Below are 19,268 nucleotides of genomic sequence, written 5' to 3' on the forward strand. Positions count from 1 at the left end.
GAAGGTGGAGATTTCTCAGGCACTTATTAGGTGGCTGGCACTGGGTTATAAGCACTTCATACCCAGAACTGTGGAAAGGCGGGTTCCGACTGCCAGCCTGCCATCACGGGGACCTGCAGTAGGCTATTTGGCTGCTTCTGGGGTTCAGTAAAAGTCATGTATCAAGTTAGATTAGTCTGCTTTTAAGGTCCCTCCCAGAAATGGAATGCTATTCAACTTGACCACAGAAAGCTCCACCTCCAGATGGAAGATTAATTTTCTGGTCCAGAGTCTGTTTAAAAAAAAAAAAAAAAATCACTGATTGTGGGAATGATGCTACTGACGAATGGAAAATTGGTCCTAATGGTCTGTTCTACAGGTGGGTTGGGATAGTATAGACAATTTAGGTGTTCACTCACCTTCCAACATGGTAATCACGGGACACATGTGCTTACTGATCTCTGGAAGTGTGGCTAGTGCCACTTGAGATGTGCTGGGAGTGTACTCACACTGAATTTCAAATTCATAGTACAATAAAAAAGAATATGAAGTGCTTCATTAACAATGATCACATGTCGAAATAATATTTTGACTTATGAGTTTCCTCTAGTGATAAAATAAATATCGCCTGTTTCTTTTTACTCTTTTTGATGTGTCTATCACAAAATTTGAAACTCGATATTTAAAATTTTGTGGTTCACATTTTATTTCTAACAGCACTAATTTTATTTTTTATACTCAGCAAGGACTTTTTTTTTTTTTTTTAATTGCTTTTAGAGAGAGAGGGAGGGGGAAAGAGAGAGAGAGAAACATCAATTGGTTGCCTTCTTGTAAGTTCCCTGACTAGGGATCAAACCCACTACCTGGGTATGTACCTTGATCTGGAATCAAACCCTGACCTTTTAGTCCACAGGACAACACTCCAATCAACTGAGCCACACTGGCCAGGGCAGACAGCACTAATTTTGAAAGCATAGCTGGAAAAACACTGATTTGTTCTGGACCCAACACTCTCTGCCTCTGTTCTCTAGTTTCCCCATCTGTTATAAGACAAGACTCTCAAGAAGCTACGCCATCGTCTCTCGAGACGGTCGGCTGCCGACGACGACAATATAAGACAAGATAGGGTTTGGGCTAAATTTCTCTTGGGGTTACTTCTGGATTGAATGTTTCTTTGTTTTGAGAACAGTTGTAGGTGGGGAATTCTTGTCATAGTGTTTGGAAGGATGTTTGGGAGAAGGTCTTATAACCCTATTTCTGCCTGTGAGCCATGAATATTTAGACTCCAAAACATCTTTAAATATTATTGTTGAACCGTAGCCCCAGCCCCCTCCCCCATGTCTGCAAGCCCCTCCTGGGCTTATGGTTTTTCCAGCAAGAACTCAGGGCGACCTGACACACAGTAGGCTGTCAATATACAAGGGTGGGCAAAAATAGGTTTACAGTTGTGAGTAGGCGAAACAGAGTTTATTCTGGTATTATTATTTATTAATTATTGTATTACAACTGTAAACCTACTTTTGCCCACCCCTGTATGTTTGTTGACCTACATGCTATCCAGATGAAGAATGGAAGCCCAGAGAGGCTCTGAGACCACCTAAGGCCACACAGCTGACTAGTAGGAAATCCGGGAAGAATACAAGTCAGTTCAGGAAACTTGTGCGATCCATGGACCAGCAGAAGGTATAGCATTTGGGTGTTTGTTAGAAACACAGAATCTCAGGCTGGCCCAGATCTCCTAAACTTGAAGCTGAATTTTTGTTAAGACCACCCCAGGGGATTTTTACGTCTCTTAAAGTATGAGAAGTGCTACTCAAAGTCGTACCACTTTTCTCAAGGAAAGCCTCACTGTCTGTGCTCTGGGGAAGCGCTTCATAGTCTTGTTCCACGGTGAGAAGGTATAAGATGCTAGACACCAAGACTCACATGCTGACTAACAAACACTAAGATTTAAGAAAGTTAACACATATTTTCTGAGCCTCTACTCTGCCAAGTACCTGCAACCACTGTACTGCTTCTCTTCCTGAGGGCTTGAGTGGTATATACTTTTGTAGCCCCGGTCACTTGCAACTCAAGAAACAAACAACCCACCCTGGCCAGGTAACTCAGTGGCTTAGAGCATCGTCCCCATACACCAAGGTTGCAGGTTTGATCCCTGGTCAGGGCACATACAAGTATCAACCAATGAATGCATAAGTAAGTGGAACAACACATCGATGTTTCTCCTCTCCCTCTCTCTCTCAAATCAATAAATACAAATTTAAAAAAAAAGAAAGAAAGAAAGCAACACTTCACAACCATCTCCTTCCCCGCTGCTGGTCCCTCAGTCTTACTTCAATGCTAGAATCCAGGAGAAATTTGAAATGAAAATAGGCACACCTTGGGAGTTAAATCTAATTTTTCAGGCCCAGAAAAACAGGATCAAAATCAATTTCATCAACGTCTGCGTGTTAGATTGTAACCACCTGTCCCTCCCAGTCCTGCCCAGGTGTTGGCATCCGTGTCGTGTTCCTGGCCTATGATAGAACCACAGTTTGTAGAATTGGTCTGTAATCAATAGCTCTCTAGTCATTTTTAAGACTATCTCTCATCCAAGTTTGCACAGAAAAGCCATATACTGAAGATTCCATTTTTCCCTGGCAGTCAGCAGCGTGGCGACATGGTTTTGAGACTAGAGCGACAGGCCCAGCGTTGATTATGTAACAGAGCCGAGAAGTGAGGTGATTGTTCTGGTGAGGGTGAGAAACAGAGTTTGAACAGCCAGGAGGAAAACCAAGGCTTTGGGCTCAGCTGCGGAAGTGGGTCATTTGTCTGGAAGGTTTAATGACAAGGCAAGAAGGAGGACAGCCTGCTGGATGCATCAGGTGGCCCCGGGTGGCTGTGAACCATTGCATTTCAGGCCACATCCTGTCGTGTGAAACTATGACAACTCTTTGGAAAATAAACAAACCACACCAACGTGAGCCCCCACAGTGCCGAACACCTGGACTGTCTGACCTCCACCTTCACTAAACGGACTGAGTCAGTCAGATGAAGAGAAGCGCTGGCATTTATTGAGCACTTACTGTGCGCCTAGTATTGGGCCATGTGCTCATAGAAAAACCTATTTAATATTTATCACATCCATACAACGTGGATGCTGTTGTGGGTCCCTGTGTTAACCTGCGTGGGCCGCCATAACTAAAAAACCACAGACTGGGGGGACGGGGCAGTGCTGAAACATCTGTTTTGTCACAGTTCTGGGGGCCACCTGTCTGAGATGAAAATGTCAGTAGGGTTGTTTCTTCTAAGGTCTCTGGCCTTGGCTTGTAGATGGTTATCTTCTACCCTGCGTGGTCACATGCTTTTACCTCTGAAATGTCTGTATCTTAGTTTCCTCTTCTTGTAAGGACACCGGTCACGTTGGATTACGGCTCACCCTAGTGACCTCGTTTTAACTTAATTATCTCCCTAAAGATCTTGTCTCCAAATACAGTCACATTCTGAGTGATTTGGGGTTAAGACTTCAACGTGTGAATTTGGGCGTGGAGTAGGGAGCGCAAGTCATCCCATAATAGTCTCATTTTACCTGGAAGAAAACTGAGACACAAAGGAGGGAGCTCGGTCAAGGTCTCGAAGGTGGAAGCGATGAAGATAAGATTTCAACTTAAATGATTGAATCCCACACCATTCTTTCTCATATGTCAGACAGACACAGTTGGGGGACAGGGTGGACGACCTCTCTGAAGCTCAGGCCCCATGTATGGAAAATGGAGATGGGAACAGCCACCTTGCAGAAGGGGAGAGGGGGTCTGCTCAAGGCTGTAGCACGCTTGCCGGTTCATAAAAGGTGTGAGCTGGTGCAGAGTCTATTCCCCTCCCCGCCAGCCTCTCCAGGGTGTGGGCTTCTCAGCTCCCAAGTGGGGCCAATAGTTCCTGCCCTGCCTGCTCCCAGGGTGGCACATTAAAAAGGCTATAAAAAGGCTTCCTAAACTGTAAGGTGCTGTTCCTATGTAAAAGGGGACAGTGTGGCTTTAGATCAACACAGCACCCCTCTGTGCCGTGTCTTTTTTCTTCTATAAGGTAAGATTTTTTTCTTTAAAAAAAAAAAAAGGCACCTATTTATTTATTTTTAGAGAGAGGGGAAGGGAGGGAGAAAGAGAGGGAGAGAAACATCGATTGATCGGTTGCCTCTCACGTCCCCAGCCAGGGACCTGACCTGCAACCCAGGTATGTGCCCTGGCTGGGAATCGAAACAGCAGCGTTTTGGTTTGCAGGCCAACACCCAATCCACTGAGCCACACCGGTCGGGGCCCCTGTATTCCTTTTCTTCAGCCCTCTCTACTTGCTAAGGAAGTCGTCTACTCTGCAGTGTCCACTGAGCCAGGCAGATTCCACCTTTCACATGTGCAAAGGCCTGGAGGTCAGAACCCATTCTGCTCCTTTGGACAAAATGGAGGAGAGAGAATGACTATAGACCAAGTGCTCTCCAGGTGCCAGCCAGCCCTGCGAGGCGCTGTGTAGGTGTAGCAGTTCATCTTCATAACAAACATGAGGAAACTGGTAAGTTCCAAGGTGATGATTCATTGGGACTCTGTGATTCTGAAACCCACACTCTTTTGCTGCACCTCGCTGCCCCCCAATTCTGAGACATGGGCCTCTTCTCAGAACCTGCACCGACGCTGCTAGGCTGAGGCTGTGGACAACCCTCCTGGACATTGGCACACTCACTGCAAAATGAAGGGGATGGACATGCCCCGTGGATGTGCTTTGTGAATGTACGTTACAGATGCACCCCTGGACACGCTCCGTGGACGTGCTGTGGACATGCTGTATGTACGCACACCACGGACTGGCACCATGGTTGTGCACTGTGGACATGCATTATAAACCTGCTTCATGAATATGCTCCATGAACATGCACTGACTGTAGAGATGCTCCATGGACATGCACCGTGAACGTGTCCTCTGGTTGTGTCCTGTAGTCATGCTCCAAACATATACTACATTATGCTTGGCGGCTCTGCTCCTGGAGGGAGTTTTGGCTGGTACACACACGAACATTTAAAAAAATCTCAATTGCCCCATATTTATAGCAGCGCGTATTAGAAATACATGTATGTTTGTACAAATAGCAATCAATCTATGCTTTCCATGATGAATGATAGTTTCCTTTTAAAAATGATTCATTTCAGTTTAAAATGGGTGTTTCTTTAAAGCAAGATGCTCAATCAAGTATTACATAGATCTTGAAAAAATGAGGAAGATGATTGACAAACAACCTTGCTTGAGGGACCGGGATTCACCGCTCTCTGACCCTTCTCCTCACTCTGACGTTCTTTGTTGTATGATGATCAATCAGGTATTCTGACAGTCTAGAAACATCCACTAAAAAGTCAGGTAGCGGACAAGAAAGTAAGCCTGTTCGAGTGCTCACACTGAATCATGCAGGTCTGGACCCGATCCAGCAAAACTTCTTGGCTTTGAGTATGTGACCAGGTTCGCACCCTGTCATCAAACACCAGTGTGATGATGGGGCCCAGGAGGCCGGAAGCTGGCAACAGAGAAGGAGGAGCCTTGCAGGTGGGAACCTGCCCTCTGCCCGTTGCGTCCAGTGTGCATGTGTGAATTACTGTCATTTCTGTGTCCATGAGGCTGCTCTGGAAAGTACCATTTTCTAGCTGGAATCCAGTCACCTTCCTTGAGGAATAAGAACAGAAAGACTCAGAGAAGGTGAGCTGTCTCTGAGGAGGAGGAGGAGGACTGTGTGCTGACTCCCCGCCACTCTGCCAAGGAACCACCTGACAACGAAGCCACTCATTCCTTTTTATCTTCTGGGTAGTTTCAATCATAATTATTATGCACACACTTTTCAAAAGAGCTCCTTTATTATCAAATCTCATTAAATTGCCAGAGTCTTGGTCTGGTTTCCCTTCCTTGCCCTGGAGGGAAAGAAGGTATTTGGCTGGCCAAAGAAACATTCTCCCACACCATCATTACCTAATGCTCTGTTTCCAAAACATGGTGCTAGGGACCCCTGGGCAACCAGTCTGACAGGGAGAGGGATCCCAGATGACTCACAGGGCAGTGGTAAACACTGGCAGCTCCAAAAATCCACTCAGGAGGCCGAAAAGAGTAGACTGGAGTGAGAGACAGTGTGGGAGGGAGATGGAGAGTGCAGACTCTAGAAGGGGCCTGCCGGGGTTCAAATCCCAGCTCTGCCCCTTGCTGTGTGATCTTGGACAAGTTAAATAGCTTCTCTGAGCCTCACTTCCCACCTCTGTGAAAATGACCATAGAACCTACCAGGGAGCCTCATTATGTGGCCTAAGTGAGCTAGTCTTAGAATGGTGCCTAGTATGAAGTAAGTGCCATTGGGTGGCTGTTATCCTAGACCCTAGGAGGGCAGCCCATGAACCCATAGACCTGGGCCAGAACCACAGCTCCAACCTGATGCGCACCATGACCTTGGCCCACTTACTGCACTCCTCTCGGTCTGAGGTATCTCTTGTAAAATCGGGGCCTGATGGAGATCACCTAGAAGGAGTCTTATGAGGAGTCATGAACTTGAACCCAAAGTCTAACACAAAAAGAGCCCTTGAGAAAGAAGAATTTGTATTAGCTAAGACTTTTGTCTATGTATTGTTGGAATCTTGCTGGAAGTGCTCCGGACAGACCATAGCCTTGAATGTCTCTGACTGCATGGATGGGGAGGGGGCAACAGATGAGTGAGCAGAAAAGACCCAGGGTGGGGAGCCAGGATCTGAGCTTCCCGATGACGCAGGGCAAGCTCCCTCCCACTTCTGGGGCCTCAGTTGCACCACAGGTACAAAGAGGAGCAGAATCTCATCAGGGGTCTTTTCAAGAGGTTTCCTTGGAGATGCCTGGGCCTGGGCTCCCCAACCCCAACTCAGTCAAAGCATATATTTAAAAAACAATAGTAGCAAATATCTGTTGGGTCCTTCACGGAACAGATACTTGACATCCACGTGCATGTAAGCATATTTTATTCCTTTTCACTGAATTGTATTCCACGGTACGGAAGTACCGCAGCTTCTTCAACATTCACGCAGTTAAGGGACATTTTGATTGTTTCCAGTTTTGTGGCTGGTACCAATAGCGCCGCTGTAAACACTTGTATACAGGTTTCTGTGTGGACATATTTTTGTTTCTCTTGGCTAAATGCCCTGGAGTGTCATTGCTGTCTCATAAGGTAAGTGTATATTTAGTTTTTTAAAAAGAAATGGCCGGACTATATTATATCCTACCCAGCAGTATGGAGAGATCAGTTTCTCCACATCCTCACCAGCACTTACGTTGTTTATTTTTTTAGCTGTTCTAATAGGGATGTTGTGATGTCTCCTAAGGATCTTGATTTGCATTTCTCCAGTGATGCTGAACATCTTTAAGTCTTTTGCCCATTTTCTAATTGGGCTTTTTTTTTTTTTTTTTTTTTTTTTTTACTGTTGAGTTTTGAGAGTTCTTTTTTTCTTTTTAAGATATTTATTTATTTATTTTTAGAGATGGGGAAGGGAGGGAGAAAGAGGAGGAGAAAAACATCAATGCGTGAGAGATACATCCATCTGTTGCCTCTTGCACGCCCCCAGTCAGGGACCTGGCCCACAACCCAGGCCTGTGCCCTGACTGGGAATCAAACAGGGGACTTTTCGGTTCACAGGCTGGCGCTCAATCCACTGAGCCACACCAGTCAGGGCTTTATTTATTTATTTATTTTTTAAGATTTTTATTTGAGAGCTCTTTATATATTTTAGATAGGAGTCCTTTGTAAGCTATGTAGTTTACAAATACTTTTTCCCAATCTGTAGCTTGTCTTTTCATCCTCTTTTTTAAAAAAACAAATTTATTTATTAATTTTAGAGAGAGAAAGGAAAGGAGAAAGAAAGTGAAACATCGATTTGTTGCTACACCCATCTATGCAATCATTGATTGAGTCCTGCATATGCCCTGACTGGGGATCGAACCCACAAACCTGGCATATCAGGATGGCACTCCAACCAGCTGAGGTACCTGGCCAGGGCTCTTTACATCTTCTTAACAAGATTTTTCATAGAGTAAAGTTTTGATATTGATCAAGTCCAGCTTATCAAATTTTATCTTTTATGGGTTATGCTCTGGCTTCCTAAGACCTAGCCCTAGGTCCCAAAGATATTGTATTGTTTCTTCTAAAAGTTCTATAGTTTTAAGTCTGAGATCCATGCCAAGTTAATTATTCTATGATGTGTGAGGTTTAGGTCAAGGTCATTGCTTTGGCCCATGGGTATCCAATTGCTCCAGTGCCACTTGCTGAAAAGACTGTCCTAACTCTATCGGGCATGAACTTATAACATGACACTTTGCCACCTCTATGCTTTATGAATGAGGCGGTCCAGAAAAGATCGAGGCGGAAGCAGCGTCAACAGCAGCAACAACAGCCATCTGCCTTCACCTGTAACAAGTGCGGCAGGGATTGTCACTCCCGAGTCGGACTGCACAGCCATTCTCGGCGGTGCAGATAGACTCTCAGGAAGCTATGCCATCGTCTCTCGAGACGGACAGCTGCCGACGACGACGACGACTACGACGATCCTTGCAGGATTTTGTTTGAAGAAAAAAATTCCACTGTTAAAAATCCCACTGAAGCTGCGGATGTTCTCTCCGGCTCGAATATCTTAGTGCTGAGCCCTCGGGCAATGCATGAAGTTCAGTAGCCACCTTGCATGTCTCCCAGAGAAGCGCCTTTCGGATTCCTGCCTCAGCACCAGCCAGGCCTCCCACGCCTGCCTCCCAGGACCCTGGGCCCCCTCATCTCACCATCAGGGTCTCCTCCCCAGATGGGGCCTCTAACCACAGAAGGAGCAGGTCTTCATTAGCAGGACAAATGACATCTGTGGCCAGGGGCAAGTTCTGGCAGGGAGCGAGGCAACTTCCTAGAGAGGAGCAATTATGAGCTAGCAACTTGGAATTGGGGTTGGGAATCAAGGGGAAGAACCAGCCAGGACTTGAAAGGGTGCTTCACCACTCCACAATTTAAATATTGCCTTCACCCACCAGCTCTTCCATGCTGGAACAGAAAGTCAGCCACTTAGGGGCACCCTCACCTCCTGTTGATGGGAGAGAAGTTGCAGAGGGCCAAAGAGGTGTGAACACCCCTTGTCCCCCCAACATATGTAGATGTATTAGGATTAATCTTATGCCAGTAATGACCCAGATTCCTCCATTAAGGGATGTCTGTGCACTTTCTGCTGTCCCTCCGTATCAGCTGCAGTGAGACCTGAAGGTCGCTTGCCAAAATCTCTTTAGACAAAAAAGGCAGCTAAAAATAATACCTGTGGAAGGTCACTGCTCACATTACTATGAAGATGGTTGGACCTCACAATGATCTGGTGAGGACAAGGGTCACAGATCACAGACCATTGTGCCCATTTTATAGGAGGGGAAACCGAGGTTTAGAAGGTCAAGTGGCTGCCTTTCCATTTTTCTGGCTCCCTCCACCAAGCCAGAAGTGCCCAAGATGATAAAGCAGAGGTTTTTAATTTAATTTATTGATTTTAGAGATTGAGGAAGGGAGAGAGAGAGAGAGAGAGAGAGAGAGAGATCATAGGAAGGGAGAGAGGCAGAGAGGAGAGAGAGAAGGAGAGAGAGGCATCCTAAGCCACGTATCAAGGGGCAGAGCAGATCCAACCCGGGCTTGCAGGATCCCAGAGTCTGTGTCCTTTCTTCAGTCAGTGTCTCCTGGGGACTCATTGTTACCTCCCTTGGAGAGTTCTCTGGGTGTGGTGAACTCCCCGGAGTCCTCTGCCATCCAACGACAGGTTCCAGGTTGCTACCTCCTCTAAAGTCAACCCGCTTCCCTGGAGCCGCCTGCCGCCTTCCTCTTGCCTAGTTCAACCCAGGATAACTGTGAGTCCTGGCACCCTAGAGTTGCAGGGGTGCTGGGTGAGAGTAAGGGGGAGGGGCCTTTGGAGAGGCACCAGGTTCCAACCTGCTCTGCCTGCCACGACCCTCAAGCCAGGCAGCCTTGGCTCTCCAGCTGCCAGCCAGAGGTAAAGGTGGGTGCTGCAGGCGACCCCCCCTCCACCGCCCCCGCATTCAAGAGCCCAGCTTCCCAGGCTCCTTCAGATGGCTTGTGAAAGGAGTGTAACAGGGTGTGGGGACCTTGGAGCTCTTCTTCTGGCCTGAAGCTCTGCCCAGAGAAGGCCGGAAAACCTCTCTGTCCTAGGTCCTCCTTAGAATGTGAACTTCAACTTCAAGCACAGATCTCCCTCAACCTGGCCATGAAGCCTTCCACACCTTGCATTAGAGAACGGCTCCCTCCATCCCAATAATGATGAAGATGTAAAAACAATTTCATGAATGTGTCCCAAACAATTTTTCTTTCTTTCTTTCTTTCTTTCTTTCTTTCTTTCTTTCTTTCTTTCTTTCTTTCTTTCTTTCTTTCTTTCTTTCTTTCTTTCTTTCTTTCTTTCTTTCTTTCTCTTTCTTTCTTTCTCTTTCTTCCTTTTCCTTCCTTCCTTTCTTTATTTCTTTTCTTCCTTCCTTCCTTTCAAAAGATTTTATTTATTTATTTATTTTTAGAGAAAGGGGCTGGGAGAGAGAAAAAGAGGGAGAGAAACATCAATGTGAGGGAGAAACATCAATCAGTTGCCTCTTGTATGTGCACTGTTCGACTGGGGACTAAACCTACAACCCAGGCATGTGCCCTGACTGGGACTAGAACCCAGGACCTTTCTCTTTGCAAGACAACACCAAACCAACTGAGCCACACAGGCCAGGGCGTACAAAAACAATTTCTGAATTAACGCGTAACAAATCGCATAGAAAGCTTTTTTTGTTGTTGTTTTTGTAGATTTTTAAAAATTTATATTTTAGAGAGGAGGAAGGGAGGGAGAAAAACTTGATTGGATTAGTTGCCTCTCGCACGCCCTGAACTGGGGACCCAGCCTGCAACTCAGGCATGTGCCCTGACCAGGAATTGAACCTTAGGTTCGAAGGCCAGTGCTGAACCCACTGAGCCACAACAGCCAGGGTAGAACTTTCTTTTAAAAAAGGTTTATTTCATTCTCATTTGACAGCAGAGGAGAGAGAGAGAGAGAGAGAGAGAGAGAGAGAGAGAGAGAGAGAGAGAGAGAGAGAAACACTGATCCTCTACCTTCTGCATATGCCCCAAAGGGGGATCAAGCCTGAAACCTGGGCCTGTGTCCTGACGGGGACTCAAACTGGCAACCTTTTGGTTACAGGATGACACTTCAACTGAGCCATGCTGGCCAGGGCAGAACTTTTTTGTATTTAGGAATATCTTATTCAGATAGATTCCCAGAAGTACCATTAGTAGGGCAAAGGGCATGAATATTTGTAAGACTCTCAGTGCCAGTTGCACACCAAAGGAACAGAGATGCTTTCTGCCCTGCCATATGCAGCGCATGACAGGACCCGACATGGTTTCTGGTGTCATCGGTGGGTGCATTTTAAATTCCTAACACCAAACACCCCACATGTAACTATACTCAATCTTTATCGAACACATGACTGGAAGATGTGTGGCCCTTAGCATGTGCTGTACCAAGGTTTTGACACTTCTGCATATTTTAATTTATTTAAGCCTCACAACGATCCTATGGAGTGAGTACTGTTGTTATCCCCATTTTACAGATGCGGATACTCAGGCACAGGGGGGTCAGAGGCGTGGCCACGGAGAGTGCCTCTCTGGCACTCTGCCCACCATGGCCAGCCATTTCTGCTCCCCGCCTGGCTGACCTCTGGTCAGCTGGTCTTCCGGGCTCCGCCTGGATTCCAGCTGCTGTGCCATGTTTGGGGAACTGTCCCCAGGAAGTGGGTGGGGGGTGCGGCAAAGGGCTGGGCTCACTCGTGAGTTTCCTTCCTCTGGGTCTCAGGGACCACAGGCTAGTGCTGCCCGCGATTTAATGCCTGAAAACCGTCCCTTTGGGTGCTTTGTCCAGTGTTGTAGTTGTTTAGGGTGGGACCAGTTACTCCCCCACAGCTATCCGTGAAGCTCCCCTTTCTTGCTATGATGGGGTTTTTTATTTCATCAACAATTTTAAATTGCGGTAAAATATACATAACATAGAAGTTACCACCTTAATCATTTTTAAGTGTCCTGTCCCATGGCACTAAGTACATTCACATCATGGTGCAACCAGCTCCCCAATCCGTTCATCTTCCCAAACTGGAACTCTGCCAGCCCCCACCCCCTTCCCCGGCCCCCGCTCTCTTTTCTGTCTCTATGAATTTGGGGGCTCTAAGGACCCCATCGAAGTGGATATGATGTTTCTTGACTGCCTTTTATATATATACAGAAACTACAGAGGCCCACTGAAGGACAAGTAGAAAGATGCGGGAAAGAGAGGAGAAAGATCGTTCAATGAACAGCCCATCACTCGGTGGAACGTTGATTCCCATTGACAGTCCCCCATCAAAGTCCACAGCGGCATTTCAGACTCTACAGCGAGCTGAAGTGGAATCAAAATCATGAACTTGGGGTGGCCAGGTCCCAGTCTCTTACTGGGCCTAACTGAAGACCCTTTTTGGACGGAGAAACAATGACAACCACGCACAGACCTAGGGACCCCCACAGTCCGCTCCCAAAGCGCTGATTTTCCAGGCTTCATCCTCGCCGGCATCCTTGCGCGGCCAGAGAGGAACTCAGCCAAGGTAATATCTTCCTATATATTTTCAAACATGAACACAACCAGTTACCCTTTTGGCTGATTTTGTTTTGGTGGTGAACTTCAGTGCAGGTCAAAGAGAATCACTAAACGTTCTGTTCGATCTGTGCTGGGTCTGAGCCCTGGGAAGACAGTTGGGTGCCTGTCCCCGAGGTATGTGAATGCTAAACACAGGCAGATTTGGGGAAAGGAAGCTGGCGGACAAAGCTTGCTCTTTTGAGAAATCATCATAACCAGAGCTGCCATTTCTTGTGCTTTTTCTAGGGACAGCTGGGTACTTAAGACACATTATTTTATTCCTTCCTGTGATTTGGTGTTATTTCCAGCAGAGGGAAGCTCAGAGGGGTGGATGGATTAGCTTCACTTTACACAGTCGGTATGTGGTAAAACCTATTTTAATGATAATTTATTATTATTATTATAGCAGATAGCTTGTACAGAGAGAGCACTTACTAGGTGCTGGCAAGACTTTACTTTTTGAAATGTGGAAGCAAAGGGGCCACATGTTAACGTGAGAAGTACAAGGGAGGCCAAGCGAGGCAATCTTACAAGTAGTCAGAGACCAAAAGTAACCACAAAGGATGGTCTAAAATTAAAATTTAGTAACTACAAGCAGTTCTTGGAGGGTAGTCCGGTTCTAGGCCGGTATTTGTCCCTTAGAAAGGTCAGTCTTTACCTTAACTGAGCCTGTCTATTGTCTTTTTGCATCTAAGATAACACACCTTTGGAAGGTCAAGACGACTTCCCCTTTTTTCCCCAAACCCCTTGGACTCAAGCTGAAACCACACATTGCTCGCCATTGTTATGTTAACTGTTGATTGTTATCTGTCCTTTACCCACCTTTGTAAAAGAGGTGTGTGTCTATCATTTTACTTTTTGTCCAATCCCAGAGATTTCCCCGCTTTGCTTTCTCCTCCTGCCTCCCCTAATCTATCACCAATGAATTTCATGTAACCCCCTTTATGGCTCCCTCTTTGATTCTAATGTATAAAAAAGGAGCCAAACTGCCATTCTCCGGAGCATTTCTCTATCCGTTGAGACGTTGCTTCCCGGCAATTGTCATCAGTTTGGTTCAAATAAACTCACCAAAAATTCTCTGCAGGTTTGGATGTTTCTTATTTTTTTTTTTTTTTTTATTGATTATATTGTTACAATAGTTCCAACTTTCTCCCCTTTACTCCCCTCCACCCAGCGTCTCCCTCCCCCAGCAATCCCCCCCCCCCCAAGTTCATAACCATGGTTCGTACATACAAGCTTTCCCGCTTCACCCTTTCATATATTCTTCTTCTTCTCTATTTTTTGGATGTTTCTTATGTTGACAGAAATGATCCCCTCCGAGCTCAGGCAGGAGCCGGGATGGGCCCTTCGGGATTCATCACCCATTCCCTTTTGTCTGAAGGGCACGGGCCGCCTTCCCCACCCGTGTCTGAGCTGTTGTCTTGTGGCAAAATCTGAGGGACTGTGCGCTCTCTTGCTCAGTGGCACCTCAGTACTCGTCACTAATTCATTCCAGAACTTGTGACAGGTGCTGAAACCAACGAGTGCGGAACGTGGAAGTGTTCTCCCGTGTCAGGCAGCGTTGTGACTCATACACGTTCTAGCAAGTGTGACGAGTCTGGGGCAACCGCTGAGTGCCGAAACATTTTTTCTCGTCCAAATGCGACGAGTACAGGGTCTGATGAGTTCTGAAGCCTACAGGTACTGAGGTAGGGCTGTATTTGCAAGTTTGGCAACTCAGAACTGGTGAAAAAAAACGGGCCCCATAAGTGAACTTAAGTTCTGCTCTCTCATTAAGAGAAGTTCTGCTCGTTTCGGAAACAGCTTTTTCTACCTTCCAGGTCGTTCTGGCTAGCTAAGTAACCCTTGGTTCTCAAGTCCCAAGCTTAAAAGGAATTCTTTCACTTCCCAGTCTGTCTGTGTTTGTTGAAACTCTGCTCATTGAGGTGTCATTTACATACTGGGAAACTCACCCATTTCCCCCTGCGGGTTCATCAGTTAGTTCCATTAACAGGCCACACCCCTGTTGGGATGCTGAACTTTCTGGTCCCTCCAGAAAGTGCCCTAAGCCTCTCTGGTTGAGGGTACCCACCAGGTGCCAAGCCAAGTCATCAGGGCAGCTTAGTGCCTGGCCCTAGGCTTGGGTGGTTGCTCTCCAGGGTCCGGGGCAGGCTTAGCCTTCACAGAGCTGATCCACTAGGGCAGCGGTTCTCAACCTGTGGGTCGCGATCCCTTTGGGGGTCGAATGGGCAACAGCAGACCCTCCATATCACCCTGCCCAGGCTCTGTAGCTTCAGCTTCACTGGAGAGGACACTCCAGCGTCATCGCAAGATGTCGATTCAACACGGGAGGAGACAGATACCGTGTCACTCCCGAGTCGGACTGCACAGCCATTCTCGGCGGTGCAGATAGACTCTTAAGAAGCTACACCATCGTCTCTCAAGACGGACGGCTGCCGACGACGACGAATGACCCTTTCACAGGGGTCTCATAAAACGATCGGAAAACACATATGTAATTACATATTGTTTTTGTGATTAATCACTATGCTTTAGTTATGGTTGGGGGTCACCACAATATGAGGAACTGTATGAAAGGGTCGCGGCATTGGGAAGGTTGAGAACCACTGCACTATGGGCTAGGCAGAAGAGGGAAAAGGTAGTTCCACTGGGTGGGGACCCAGGTAATGAGAGATTGACGTGAGGTACAGAAAGAGCCCAGCAGGGTTAGAGCACTGTCCAGATACACCAAGGCTGTGAGTTCAATCCCTGGTCAGGGCCCGTACAAGAATCAACTAATGAATGTGTAAGTAAGTGGAAGAACAAATTGATGTCTCTTTCTGCCCCCCACCCTCTTTCTCAAATCAATAAATTAAAACACAAACAAACAGCACCAGTCAGGTGTGTGTACCCCAACGATGATGGTGGGTGCAGTTAGCGAGGAAAAACTGCACTGGACACTTGTTAAAACCTCCAAGTCTACCAGATTAGAGGAGAGACCGTTGTTTACAGCGGAGAGCTTGAACTCAACTCCGAACACTTCACAGACAGCTGGGGATTTATAGCCGAGGAGCAGTGTGAAGGGTAACTTTCTTTACCAGTGCCCCTGCCAGGAGGGGGAGGCCCGCTTGAGTTATTTATGACATTTATTTGCCCAGGGTCCAGATCAAGGACACATACCTAGCACATTTCCACAAATGGGGGAGAGGCGCGGCCCCATTCATAAGTTATTTTTTGGGGGGAAGCTGGGATGTGGAGAGGGGAAAGGGGGAAGTGGACGGGCAACATGAAAAGGTAAGCGCTGTGCGGAGTTAAGGCGACAACCTCAGCGTTAATTTGGCCTTGCCTTCCTTTAGACACCCGCCCTGGTGTTGTTGCATTTGTTCAAAGAGTCTCCTTTGCATGTATTCCTTTTACACATATTTACTGACTGAATCAGACACTGTTCCTGGCACTGGGGATAGAGCAGGGACCCATCAGGACAGAGATCCTGCTCTCCTGGGGCTTCCATTCTACCATGTAAAACCCAGGGGGTGGAGGGGAGACAGACATCAAGCAAGATAAAGAAGTGAATTGTGGTGACTCTGTGAGGGAAGGGGACAAAGAATGTCACCAGCCACACTGGCAGGTTGACATTAGCAGACAGGGTGGGCTTGGAAGATTTCACTAGAAAGGAGACATTCTGGCTAGGGAGCTAGCTAGGCCATTGGGAAGAGGGAGGAGCAGATACAAAGGCCCTGAGGCAGGCTCTTGGTTGGGGAGAGGGGAAAATGGGGAAATTTCCTCTTTTCCCTTTTGGATGTTCTGGCTGGTTCAATAATTCAAATGACATACAGCAGATTAACTGGAGAAAATCAAGTTTTAATACCTGCTCATGAGGAGTTCACATAGATATGAAAATTCTCAAGACAGTGAGGTAAAATGAGGGGCGTGTGTCATTCAGAACAAAGGAGGGGCACAAATGTATATTAGGGCCATCCTGAAACAATGGAACACTGAGAGCTTTGGCCAAATCTTGCTAGGTTCCTCCCTGTCAATGATACCTCACCTCATTCATATTAAAATACAGTCATTTATGATGATAACTCCCTTCCTGAAGCAAGCTCTTTGTCTAAATTAATTTTGGATGTAAGGGGAAAGGTCAAAGGTCCTTCTGGAGCCTTCAGGGATCTTGATTGTTTTCAGCTGGAAATAATCTGCGTTATAGGCCAGAGTGGCATATCTCGGGGGCCTTGTCCTGAATTCCTGCACTAAGATGCTGAGGATCCACAGGCCAGGAGGCTGGTGTGGCCGGGGCAGAGGGAGGGAGTGGTAAGGGGTGTGGGGCCGTCACAGGGTCTGGCCCGGAGCCCCGAGGACACTGAGGAGAGGAGCAATGTGATCCTTGTTTAAAACCAGTCACTTCACTTGCAATGTGGAGAAGGTGGCAAGGGAGGCAGCTTAGGACACCGATGTGCATATTTGAGGTGCATTTCGAAGGAGGTGCTTGTAGGACTCATTGATGGTGGGTTTGGGAAAAAACAAGATGGCTCTGCAATTTTAGCCTAAGCAACTGGAAGCCATCAAAGGAGAGGGGAAGATCCACAGAAAAGCAAGTTGGAGTGGGGATGAGGTGGTGAGGAGAAAGAGGGGGACCTCTTGGAGTTCAATGTGGGGACGTTGACACGAGATGTCACTGGACATGTGCTACGGAGCAATATTCAACTGAGTAAATTTGAAGATCTAATTGGCTTTATCAATTCATCCATGAATTGGGCAGCATCCTGTCTGGGAGCTAGAAGGGTTCCAAGGGGCTGAACAAAATTGAAGGTTTCTGCCAGGTTATCTTCTTTCAGGGGGCAGGGGTTTTATTATGCAGATTGCCTCCTTAGTATTAATCAGCAGTTTATAGACTGATTGGTTTAAAATTCCCACTCCTGGGGGAAGCTGAAACAGCAAATAGGTTAATTATTCAGTGTTGGTTTGGTTCAGTGGGTTAGCAAAAGTGACTCCATCTTGGCCTGTTGCTTCTTTTTTCTTTTCTTTTTTCTTCCTTCCTTCCTTCCTTCCTTCCTTCCTTCCTTCCTTCCTTCCTTCCTTCCTTCCTTCCTTCCTTCCTTCCTTTCTTTTTCTTTTTTCTTTTTAACACATCAAATGAGGATGTTAAGCGGCAGGCAGTTGGCTTTCAGAGTTTGGAGTCAGGGAAAGGTCTGGCCTAGAGATGTACGTACGTGAGTCCTCTGCTTGAGGGTAGGCATACTGTTCCACGCCTTGAAACCACATAGACTCTTCAAAGCAATAGAACATTGGGTGACAGCACTGGAAAGCCCCTCCCAGCTCCCCCAATCCAATGCTCCCATTTCACATGGAGAGAATGAGGCCCCGAGAGGCGAGATTTCAGATCCACACAGCCAGCTGATGGCAAAGTTAGGAATAAGACCTCGTTATTACACCACCCTGGATATCTGATCGGGTTTCTCACCCTCCACCCCCATGTCTGGTCAGCCTGGCCTGCCTGCAGCAGGAACCCCAGGAGGGAGGTTTAGCCAGAACCCTGTCTCATCTCTAACAGTTCCTCTTGGTAATTTTACCACCACTGGCCCTTGGCTATGAATCCCCACTTTTTCCCTGTCACATCTGGAGTTGAGCCCAATCTCCCTCTTACCGCAAAACCCCATCGTAGTGGTCCTTAGATTTATCGCAGTGTCCCCTTGAATAGAGTCTGCCTTGTTCTCAAACAAAGCCACGAATCATTTTTCTTTTGCAATAGAAGCCACCTTGCAGGAGATTGTCTGTGACCACCTCCTTGTAGGCGGAAGATGATGCTTTGCTGTTTCTGTAAACCACACCAGGGACATGCAAGTGACCCAGAGGAGAGGTGGAAGGTGTTGTGTCATCTCATGCCTGAGAGATGACACACCTGTAGCCCGTGGTGAGGCGGTGATGTCCGGTGGCTTCCTCACGGCCTGGGTGAGAGGGGCGCAATTTTTGCCTTTCATCGTGGGTTAAACCTTCTTCCTCTCAAGAGCATTCTCTTTGCTAAAGAATTTTCTTCCCCACTTGGCTTCTGAAAATTGTCCTTTCTTCTGGATCTGCCAAGGGCCCTTGCTCAGGGGCTTGTGCTGAGGCAGGGTTTTCAGGCACTGATGACGTTGGGGGCCAGCTAAGTCTGCCGTAGGGTGTGTCCCGTGCGCGAGGGAGGTTTAGCAGCACCCTGGCCTCCACCCACTAGATGCCAGTAGCACCCTTCTTTCAGTTATGATGACCACGGTGCTCTGCAGACATTGCCAGATGTTCCCCGGGAGCAAACATTGCCCACCCCACCCCCACCCCCAAGTTGAAAACCTCGCATTACTGGATTGTTTTCAGCTGTGGCAGCAGGAAGGCGGGGGCTGAGGGGGGCCCCTACAGGGCAAAGTGACCAGGACCAGATGTGTGGCTTTGATGGTTACACCGAAGCCCACTTTGCAGCCACGTGTTTCATATCTAGCGGGGGCCTCCAAGACTGCTGTTTTCGCTGCTGTAAACTCCTGGGGGTGGGGAGGATTCCGAGAGAATTACCAGCTCCCTCAGCACAGGGCATGTAAGTGATGTTTCAGTTAATGCGGAAATAGCCAATTCTGTGAAGGGAAGGGGAAGGAGGGTGAGTTTG

Source organism: Furipterus horrens, unplaced genomic scaffold (assembly GCF_987537825.1).
Source record: "Furipterus horrens unplaced genomic scaffold, mFurHor1.1.pri manual_scaffold_3, whole genome shotgun sequence".
NCBI lineage: Eukaryota > Metazoa > Chordata > Mammalia > Chiroptera > Furipteridae > Furipterus > Furipterus horrens.